The following is a 9,644-nucleotide window of genomic DNA, read 5'->3' as shown; positions in this document are numbered from 1 at the left end:
GTGTCTGCGTGGGTTTCCTCCGGGTGCTCTGGTTTCCCCCACAGTCCAAAGACATGCAGGTTAGGTTAACGTGGGACGGCCTTGGGCTAAGGTGCCCTTGAGTGAGGTACCAAACTCCTGACTGCTCCCCGGGCGCTGTAGTGTGGCTGCCTGCTGCTCTGGGTGTGTGTGTGTGTGTTCACTGCTTCAGATGGGTTAAATGCAGAGGATGAATTTCACTGTGCTTGAAGTGTGCATGTGACGAATAAAGGTTTCCTCTTCTTTACTCATCCTGCAAAGAAGAGAGGCTCACTGCATGAGAGTAAAGCACGTTTAAGTTCAAAAAACTGTTTTGTTTTTGCCTTTCAAAGTAAATTTTCTATTATCAAGGTTTTTTGATTGTGTCTGAACAGTGTTAGACAAGTTTGAAAACATTTCACACATGTTTTAGTGCTTTGGTAAGCTACACCATGAGTCTATACAGCTAGCTTGATGTGAGCTCAAACCTGCTGGATGATGCATTTTTTCCAAAATGGTGGGGTTGGGGTGATTTATGCCAAAGGGCCTGGGTTAAGTTGCGCCAGTGGCACAGCTCACCCCCACTTATGAATATTTTAAATATATTATTTTATTGTAATTGTACATTGTCTCATCTCGTCTTCTTCCGCTTATCTGGGGCTGGGTCGCGGAGGCAGCAGTCTAAGCATGGAAGCCCAAACTTCCCTTTCCCCAGACACCTCAGCCAGCTCCTCGGGAAGAACACCAAGGCGTTCCCAGGCCAGCCGAGAGACATAGTCCCTCCAGCATGTCCTGGGTCTTCCCCGGGGCCTCTTCCCGGGGGGACATGCCTGGAACACCTCCCCAGGGAGGCGTCCAGGAGGCATCCGAAAAAGATGCCCGAGCCACCTCAGCTGATTCCTCTCGATGTGGAGGAGCAGCGGCTCTACTTCGAGCTCCTCCCGAGTGACTGTGCTTCTCACCCTATCTCTAAGGGAGCGCCCAGCCACCCTGCGAAGGAAACTCATTTCGGCCGCTTGTATCCGCGATCTTGTTCTTTCGGTCATTACCCAAAGCTCATGACCATAGGTGAGAGTCGGAACGTAGATCGACCGGTAAATTGAGAGCTTCGCCTTTTGGCTCAGCTCCTTCTTCACCACGACAGACCGGTAAAGCGACCGCATCACTGCGGAGGCTGCACCGATCCGCCTGTCGATCTCACGCTCCATCCTTCCCTCACTTGTGAACAAGATCCCGAGATACTTAAACTCCTCCACTTGAGGCAGGACTTCTCCACCAACCTGGAGAGGGCAAGCCACCCTTTTCCAGTCGAGAACCATGGCCTCGGACTTGGAGGTGCTGATTCTCATCCCAGCTGCTTCAAACTTGACTGCAAACCGCCCCAGTGCATGCTGAAGGTCCTGGTTTGAAGAAGCCAACAGGACAACATCATCCGCAAAAAGCAGAGATGAAATCCTGTGGTTCCCAAACAGGGTTCCTTTTGGCCCCTGGCTGCGCCTAGAAATTCTGTCCATAAAAATTATGAACAGAACCAGTGACAAAGGGCAGCCCTGCCGGAGTCCAACATGCACTGGGAACAGGTCTGACTTACTGCCGGCAATGCGAACCAGCCTCCTGCTCCGTTCGTACAGGGACCGGACAGCCCTTAGCAAAGAGCCCCGAACCCCATACGCCTGAAGCACCCCCCACAGAATACCATGGGGGACACGGTCGAATGCCTTCTCCAGATCCACAAAACACATGTGGACTGGTTGGGCAAACTCCCATGAACCCTTGAGCACCCTATGAAGGGTATAGAGCTGGTCCAGTGTTCCACGACCAGGACGAAAACCGCATTGTTCCTCCTGGATCCGAGGTTCGACTATTGGTCGAATTCTCCTCTCCAGTACCCTGGAGTAAACCTTCCCTGGGAGGCTGAGAAGTGTGATTCCCCTATAATTGGAGCACACTCTCTGGTCCCCTTTCTTAAAAAGAGGGACCACCACCCCAGTCTGCCACTCCATAGGCACTGTCCCCGACCGCCACGCAATGTTGCAGAGGCGTGTCAACCAAGACAGCCCCACAACATCCAGAGACTTGAGATACTCAGGGCGGATCTCATCCACCCCTGGTGCCTTGCCACCGAGGAGCTTGCAAACCACCTCAGTGACTTCGGCTTGGGTAATGGATGAGTCTACCTCTGAGTCATCAGCCTCAGTCTCCTCAGTGGAAGACATGACGGTGGGATTGAGGAGATCCTCAAAGTATTCCTTCCACCGCCTGACAATGTCCCCAGTCGAGGTCAACAGCTCCCCACCTGCACTGTAAACAGTGTTGGCAAAGTACTGCTTCCCCCTCCTGAGGCACCGGACGGTTTGCCAGAATTTCTTCGAGGCCGACCGATAGTCCTTCTCCATGGCCTCCCCGAACTCCTCCCAGTTCCGAGTTTTTGCCTCCGCAACTGCCTGAGCTGCAGCACGCCTGGCCTGCCGATACCCGTCAGCTGCATCAGGAGTCCCGGAGGTCAACATGGCCCGATAGGACTCCTTCTTCAGCTTGACGGCATCCCTTACTTCCGGTGTCCACCACAGGGTTCAGGGATTGCCACCACGACAGGCACCGGAGACCTTGCGGCCACAGCTCCAAACAGCTGCGTCCACAATGGAGGTAGAGAACATGGTCCACTCAGACTCAATGTCCCCCGCCTCCCTCAGAAGCTGGGAAAAGCTCTCCCGGAGGTGGGAGTTAAAGACCTCCCCAACAGAGTGCTCAGCCAGACATTCCCAGCAGACCCTCACCATACGTTTGGGCCTGCCAGGTCTTTCCAGCTTCCTCCTCCGCCAGCGGATCCAACTCACCACCAGGTGGTGATCAGTTGACAGCTCAGCCCCTCTCTTCACCCGAGTGTCCAAGACATAGGGCCGGAGATCAGATGAAATGACTACAAAGTCGATCATCAACCTCCAACCTAAGGTGTCCTGGTGCCACGTGCACTTATGGACACCCCTATGCTCGAACATGGTGTTCGTTATGGACAAACCGTGACTAGCACAGAAGTCCAATAACAAAACACCACTCGGGTTCAGATCGGGGAGGCCGTTCCTCCCAACCATGCCCCTCCAGGTGTCACTGTCATCGCCCACGTGAGCATTGAAGTCCCCCAGTAGCACAATAGAGTCCCCAGTCTGAGCACCCCTCAGTACCTCTCCCAGGGACTCCAAGAAGGCCGGATACTCTATACTGCTATTTGGCCCGTAGGCACAAACAACAGCAAGAGCCCTCTCCCCAGTCCGAAGGCGCAGAGAGGCGACCCTCTCGTTCACTGGGGTAAACTCCAACACATGGCGGCTGAGCTGGGGAGCTATAAGCAAGCCCACACCAGCCCGCCGCTGCTCACCACGGGCGACTCCAGAGAAGTGGAAAGTCCAGCCCTTCTCGAGGAGCTGGGTTCCAGAGCCCAAGCTGTGCGTGGAGGTGAGCCTGACTATCTCTAGCCGGTACCTCTCAACCTCCCACACAAGCTCAGGCTCTTTCCCCCCCAGCGAAGTGACATTCCATGTCCCAACAGCCAGCCGCTGTGTCCGGGGATCAGGTCGTCGAGGCCCCTGCCTTCGACTGCCACCCAATCCACATTGCACCAATCCCCTACTGCTACCTCTGTGGGTGGTGAACCCACAGGAGGTCGGGCCCACGTCACCTCTTCGGGCTGAGCCCGGCCGGGCCCCATGGGCAAACGCCCGGCCACCAAGCACTCGCATATGAGCCCCAACCCCGGGCCTGGCTCCAGGGTGGGGCCCCGGCTGCGTCATACCGGGTGACGTCACGGTCCTTGATTTTTTTCTCCATAAGGGTTTTTGGTGAACTGCTCTTGGTCTGGCCTGTCACCTAGGACCTGTCTGCCTTGGGAAACCCTGACAGGGGCATTGTACATTGTATTCTTACATTTTATCGCAAACTATGTGACATTCTTAATTTTAGACCACAAATAGAAATAGACCATCATGTCACGGAGTTATAAGAGGAAGGCAGGCAGGGCTTCCACTTCTCCTCTCGAGAAAATGATGATGCAGGAGTCATCCCTAGAGATGTGCATAAGAAACTACCCCCACCACAAGGACTTGGTAGTACAGCCAGAAGGGAGCAGAAATTTATATTCCTCTGTAGCATCGACAAGTGGGATGTTATGTAGTAGGCCAGATCTGTGAAGAGAACTGCAGTCAATTTGGTCTGAACATGTGTTCATGTGGCACTAGGCCTTGTTTAAGAAAATTGGCCTTCAATGTCATAAATTACCTATAGAATTGGTGATTTTTTTTCTCATCTGGAACGCAACTTTGTTCTGATGTGTTCATGAAGAGCTAGGCCTTGTTTAAGAAAATTGACCTTGGATGTGCTCATGTGGCGCAATAGGATTGTATGAAAATTTGCCTTTGATGTTGTAAAATAACTTTAAATAAACCTTAAATGAGTAATTTTGTATTGAATTTGTCTAGCATTTATATAGCATTCCAGTTTCTGAGATCAAAATATACTGTTTTACTTCAGTAATCAGTGGCACAATTTACCCCAATGTTTTCTCTCCAAAGGCACAAATTACCGTACCCCACACCGGGGGCAAGTTGTGCCACAAGACCACTTTTTTCAGAAAGCTATATTTTTTAAAAACTATATTTCAGATCCAAAGTGATTGTTCCCAGGGATGCACCACATCCTGAAATATATGGAAATAATTTAAGCCTTGGTCACAACCGGCTGTACGTGCTCCTACGGCCGGTCTACATGCAAAAAACGCAAGAAACGCACGGAGGGCGCGCGTGAAACGCACGGAGGGTGCGCGTGTGACATGCTGATTTTCGAGCCGTAGACTGGCTGCAGACCGGCTGCAGAGGTTCTTTGTCATGTCAAACAAACTCTACGGGCGCTTACGTTTTTTTCAGGTTGCAAGACAAACTTACGGCCAACGTGCGTCTTTCTCCACGAACAAAAAAAATGCAGCGATTTGGGAAACGCCAAAAATCGCACGGCCAAAAAATCGGACGTCCGGTTGTGACCTAGGCTTTAGTTGGAAGCATTACTGTCATGGCCTCGCTTTAAAGTCACTTTAAGTAAAAACTGGCACATCTCACCCCGCTCTCCCCTAGTTGTATCTGGTAATTTGCACTGATGTCTGAAGCAATGTGTAAATGTCTCCTTCCAGCTGTTTCTCACCTGTTTTCTTGACTTAACACAATTATTCATTCTGATCTGGAGAATATTTTTGGAGGAATGTTTAGTTTGAAAAGTGACATGATGCTTTCTAATGCAGTGAAAGTCAGACGTTCATACCGTATGTGTCCAAATATGGCAGCCTGTGAAAACCCCTCACGTGGTCAAATTTAGGCTATTTACTGTATTTATTTATAAAACTTTATGCACGGTAGTGTGGAAAAGTCTTCAACACGTGTAAAGAAATGCTGTAGACCAAAACTAGTTTAAAAAATGAAATGTTTCAATGTTTAAAAAAAAACAAAACTGTAAGCAGTAATAAATGAAATGAAGTCAATATTTGGTGTGAGGTGACCCTTTTGCTTTAAAAAAAAAGTCTGAGGTCCAGTGAGTGCAGTTTTACGCAGAAACGAGCTGTAGGTTTTACTGAGCATCTTACAGTACCAGCCACAGTTCTTCTGGACACTTTGACTGTCGCGCTCGCTTCTTCACCAAAACCCAGTAGCCTTCATTATGTTTTTTCTTTTTTTTTTAAATCTGAAAAGTGCTCTCTTATGGAATACGCTGCTCAGATACATTTTCCCCCCTGTATCATTTAATTTTGTGCTGGAAAACGAACATTTGGAACTCTAAAATGTTTTTGTAATGATTTGACTTGATAATGTAGAAGTCATAAAATAAAAATCTATAACAAATTTTGTATGAAAAAAACAGGGGGTCTGAGTGCTGTATGTAGATTATCATATTTGCATCTATTCAGAATATATTTTCATATAAATGGAGGCCTGGGTCCGAGGGAATATATCAAAATATAAACATCCAAAACAATAATTTAATCAACTCTTCAAAGTCTATGCGTGACATCATTTCATTATGTCTTCCATACATCTTTATCTCTCTGCCTCATAGAAAGGAGATTCCTGAAACTCCATCACCTTGGCCATGTCCTTCTCTCAGGACCGAGGGTATTCGTAACTGTGACCACGGGCGCAGATAGAGGGTGGGACGGGTGGGATTCGTCCCACCCAGATTTAAATTCACCTCGTTCGGTCCCCCCCACTTATAGGGAGGAAAAAACGTCTATGCTGTCTTTCTTTGCATAAGGCAAACCTCACGGAAAAATCAAAAGACTAATTACCATTCGGTTTATTGAGGTGCACAGCAGTACATACATAGTTGCAACAACTCACATAAAACAAAACAAAGACTGATATTCGGTTGGTTGAGCTGCGCAGACTGCACAGGTTGCGAGCTCGGTTGCTATGGTTGCTCACAACAAGTTTGACAGGCATATCGGGGACAGCTCCTAGTTCAGGACCCCAACACGGCATGATGAAGGGTGCCAAACTGAAAAGGCAGAAAACGATTGCATCGTTTTTTCAAAAAACAACGACTGTAAGTAAACTGTGCCTTACTTTATCATATCACCTTGCAATTTTTTGATAGTCTGTTCAAAGTAATGTTGTAGTGAAAGTAAAATCGCACGGACTAGAGATGCCTTTCTGGTAGCCTCCTTCTTTCGGTGGTAGCCTGTAGATACAGTGCTCAGAAGGCAGTTTTAATGTTTAATCTGGCGTTCCCTGCCATAATTTCAGTGAGCATATTGTTTCATAAGGAAACTTTGCAAAGAGTTGTTGACTGACTGCCGCTCACGCAACACACAGGCATAGTTAGAAAGTCAACACATGTTGACAACACATGTTGGGGGTGGGGTTGGGGTTGGTTTGCTGGCAGCTTTGTCCCCCCCAGTTCAAAAAACGTATCTGCGCCCCTGACTGTGACGTCTATCTCGTTATTGTTTTCACTGTCACAAGACAATGCAGTGATTTGTTGAGGTGAAAAACACGACGCTACACAACTCGATGGTTCATTCATGGTGCTCTAATATTATTATTCTATTCAGGTTGATTTTGTGTCCTTGTGAAAATTTTGCTCAACAACTCATCAGGAGCTTCACTTTTAGGCAGTGGATAAATATTTTTATTTTTTTCGAGGTCTGGTTTCCATCAAATCCTGCGCTCTGATTGGCTGGCGAGCGGGTCCGTATCCTACAATACAGACCCCGGTTACGGACCTCTGGCGACTCGCTCATTCACAACAACAACAAACATAGTAGCACTTTTTGTCAACATTTATCTTTTTTATAAGATTTATTTATAAGATTTTTATCAAAACTCTTAGAAATTTCTGCCAGCATTTCTCAGTTTAATAGCATTAATTTTACAGCATGGACAGCGATAACGACAGTCTTCACAGCGAAAGCGAGTTTTACTACCCTGAGGAAGAAGAAATAAAAGAAAACATTTCAGGAGAAAGCTAAAAACCTCTAACTTGCTAACACCGAGCAAAAACATGGCTGAATCCTGAATGACTCAATTTTGTATAAATAGGGGACTACATAGGCGGCAAAATGTAGTTTTTTTCCTGCCATGGAAGTGCACTTGTATACCGAGGAGGAAGCCATTTGCATTACAGCCGTGAATGAGGATTCAAAATGGCAGCTCGGCTCGGTTTTCCCTTTCAGGCGCTCTCGTTTTCTGTTAGAATTTGGTAAAGAAAAAGATAAATGTTATTTACCAGCTTAAGGTCGGTCCGTATGGTGAAATATCGTGACCTCGGCCTTGAATACTGACTTCGGCCCAGAGGGCCTCGCTCAGTACTTTCAAGACCTCGGTCACAGTATTTCACGATACGGACTGACCTTAAGCTGGTAAATAACGTATTTATTTTTTTCGCGGTCCAAATCCTGCGCTCTGATTGGCTGGCGAGCGGGTCCATATCCTACGATACGGACCCCGGTTATGGACCTCTGGCGACTCACTTGTTCACAACAACAACCAACATTGTAGAATTTTTGTCAACATTTATCTTTTTTTTTATAAGATTTATTTATAAGATTATCAAAAATCTTATAAATTTCTGCCAGCATTTCTCAGTTTAATAGCATTAATTTTACAGCATGGATAGCGATAACGACAGTCTTCACAGCGAAAGCGAGTTTTACTACCCTGAGGAAGAAGAAATAAAAGAAAACATTTCAGGAGAAAGCTAAAAACCTCTAACTGTTGCTAACGCCGAGCAAAAACATGGCTGAATCCTGAATGACTCAATTTTGTATAAATAGGGGACTACATAGGCGGCAAAATGTAGTTTTTTTCCTGCCATGGAAGTGCACTTGTATACCGAGGAGGAAGCAATTTGCATTACAGCCGTGAATGAGGATTCAAAATGGCGGCTCGGCTCGGTTTTCCCTTTCAGGCGCTCTCATTTTCTGTTAGAATTTGGTAAAGAAAAAAATAAATGTTATTTACCAGCTTAAGGTCGGTCCGTATGGTGAAATCCCGTGACCTCGGCCTTGAATACTGACCTCGGCCCAGAGCGCCTCGCTCAGTACTTCCAAGACCTCGGTCACGGTATTTCACCATACGGACCTCCCAGCTGGTAAATAACGTATATATAATCTAACCCACAAAGTAGACACCTCAGCCTCTGAGGATTAAACACTGAGCTCTATATAAAATCTGGACAGCTCAGAGCCCATTCCCTGCTGTAGAGACAAGTGAAGCCATCTGGCCGCCATCTTACCACTCCCATCGCATGTATTTGGTTTTGTGTCAACCCGTCATATCTGATCAAACTTGCCCCAAGAAAAGTATCTCCTGACTTTTTGCCCCTTTCATTACCTCCTCTTATTTTCTCAACTTTACCCCCATTCCTTACATCTCTTTATAGCGTGCCGCTTCACTGTTATTGTTTTTTTCCTTTCCAGTCCAGTCTCTGATCATTTTTTAATACCTCTTTTACGACTATCATTATTTCAACAGAGATTATTTCAGTTTTTCTCTTATACAGTGTATCTTTCTCTTTCATACATTTCTTCTACATCATCCTGAAGTTCGCGGATGACACCGCAGTGATAGGACGCATCACTGGCGGAGACGAAATGGCCTGCAGGAGGGAGGTGGCCAGTCTGGTGTCATGGTGTGAGGACAACAACCTCACCCTCAACATGGACAAGATGAAGGAGATGATAGTGGACATGAGGAAGGAGTGGAGACCTCATCGGTCACTGTTCATCTGGGAGTGTGAGGTGGAGAGGGTGAGCAGCTTCAAATATCTGGGTGTTCACATCAGTGAGGACCTCACATGGACACTTAACACCACACAGCTGGTTAGGAAAGCTCAACAGCGACTGTACTTTCTGAGGAGGCTGAGGAAGTTTGGTATGTCACCCAAGATCCTCAGCAACTTCTACAGCTGCGTGATTGAGAGCATCCTGACCAACTGCATCACTGTGTAGTACGGCAGCGCTACAGCTATGGACCGCAAATGCCTGCAGAGGCTGGTGAAGACTGCTGAGAGGATCACCAAAACTCCACTGCCCTCTCTGCAGAACATCTACCACCACAGAGTCCACAGAAGAGCTGCCTCCATCCTCAATGACCCCACCCACCCCCAGCATG

Source organism: Neoarius graeffei, chromosome 8 (assembly GCF_027579695.1).
Source record: "Neoarius graeffei isolate fNeoGra1 chromosome 8, fNeoGra1.pri, whole genome shotgun sequence".
In the NCBI taxonomy this organism is placed as follows: Eukaryota; Metazoa; Chordata; class Actinopteri; order Siluriformes; family Ariidae; genus Neoarius; species Neoarius graeffei.
This window is presented reverse-complemented; position numbering follows the sequence as displayed.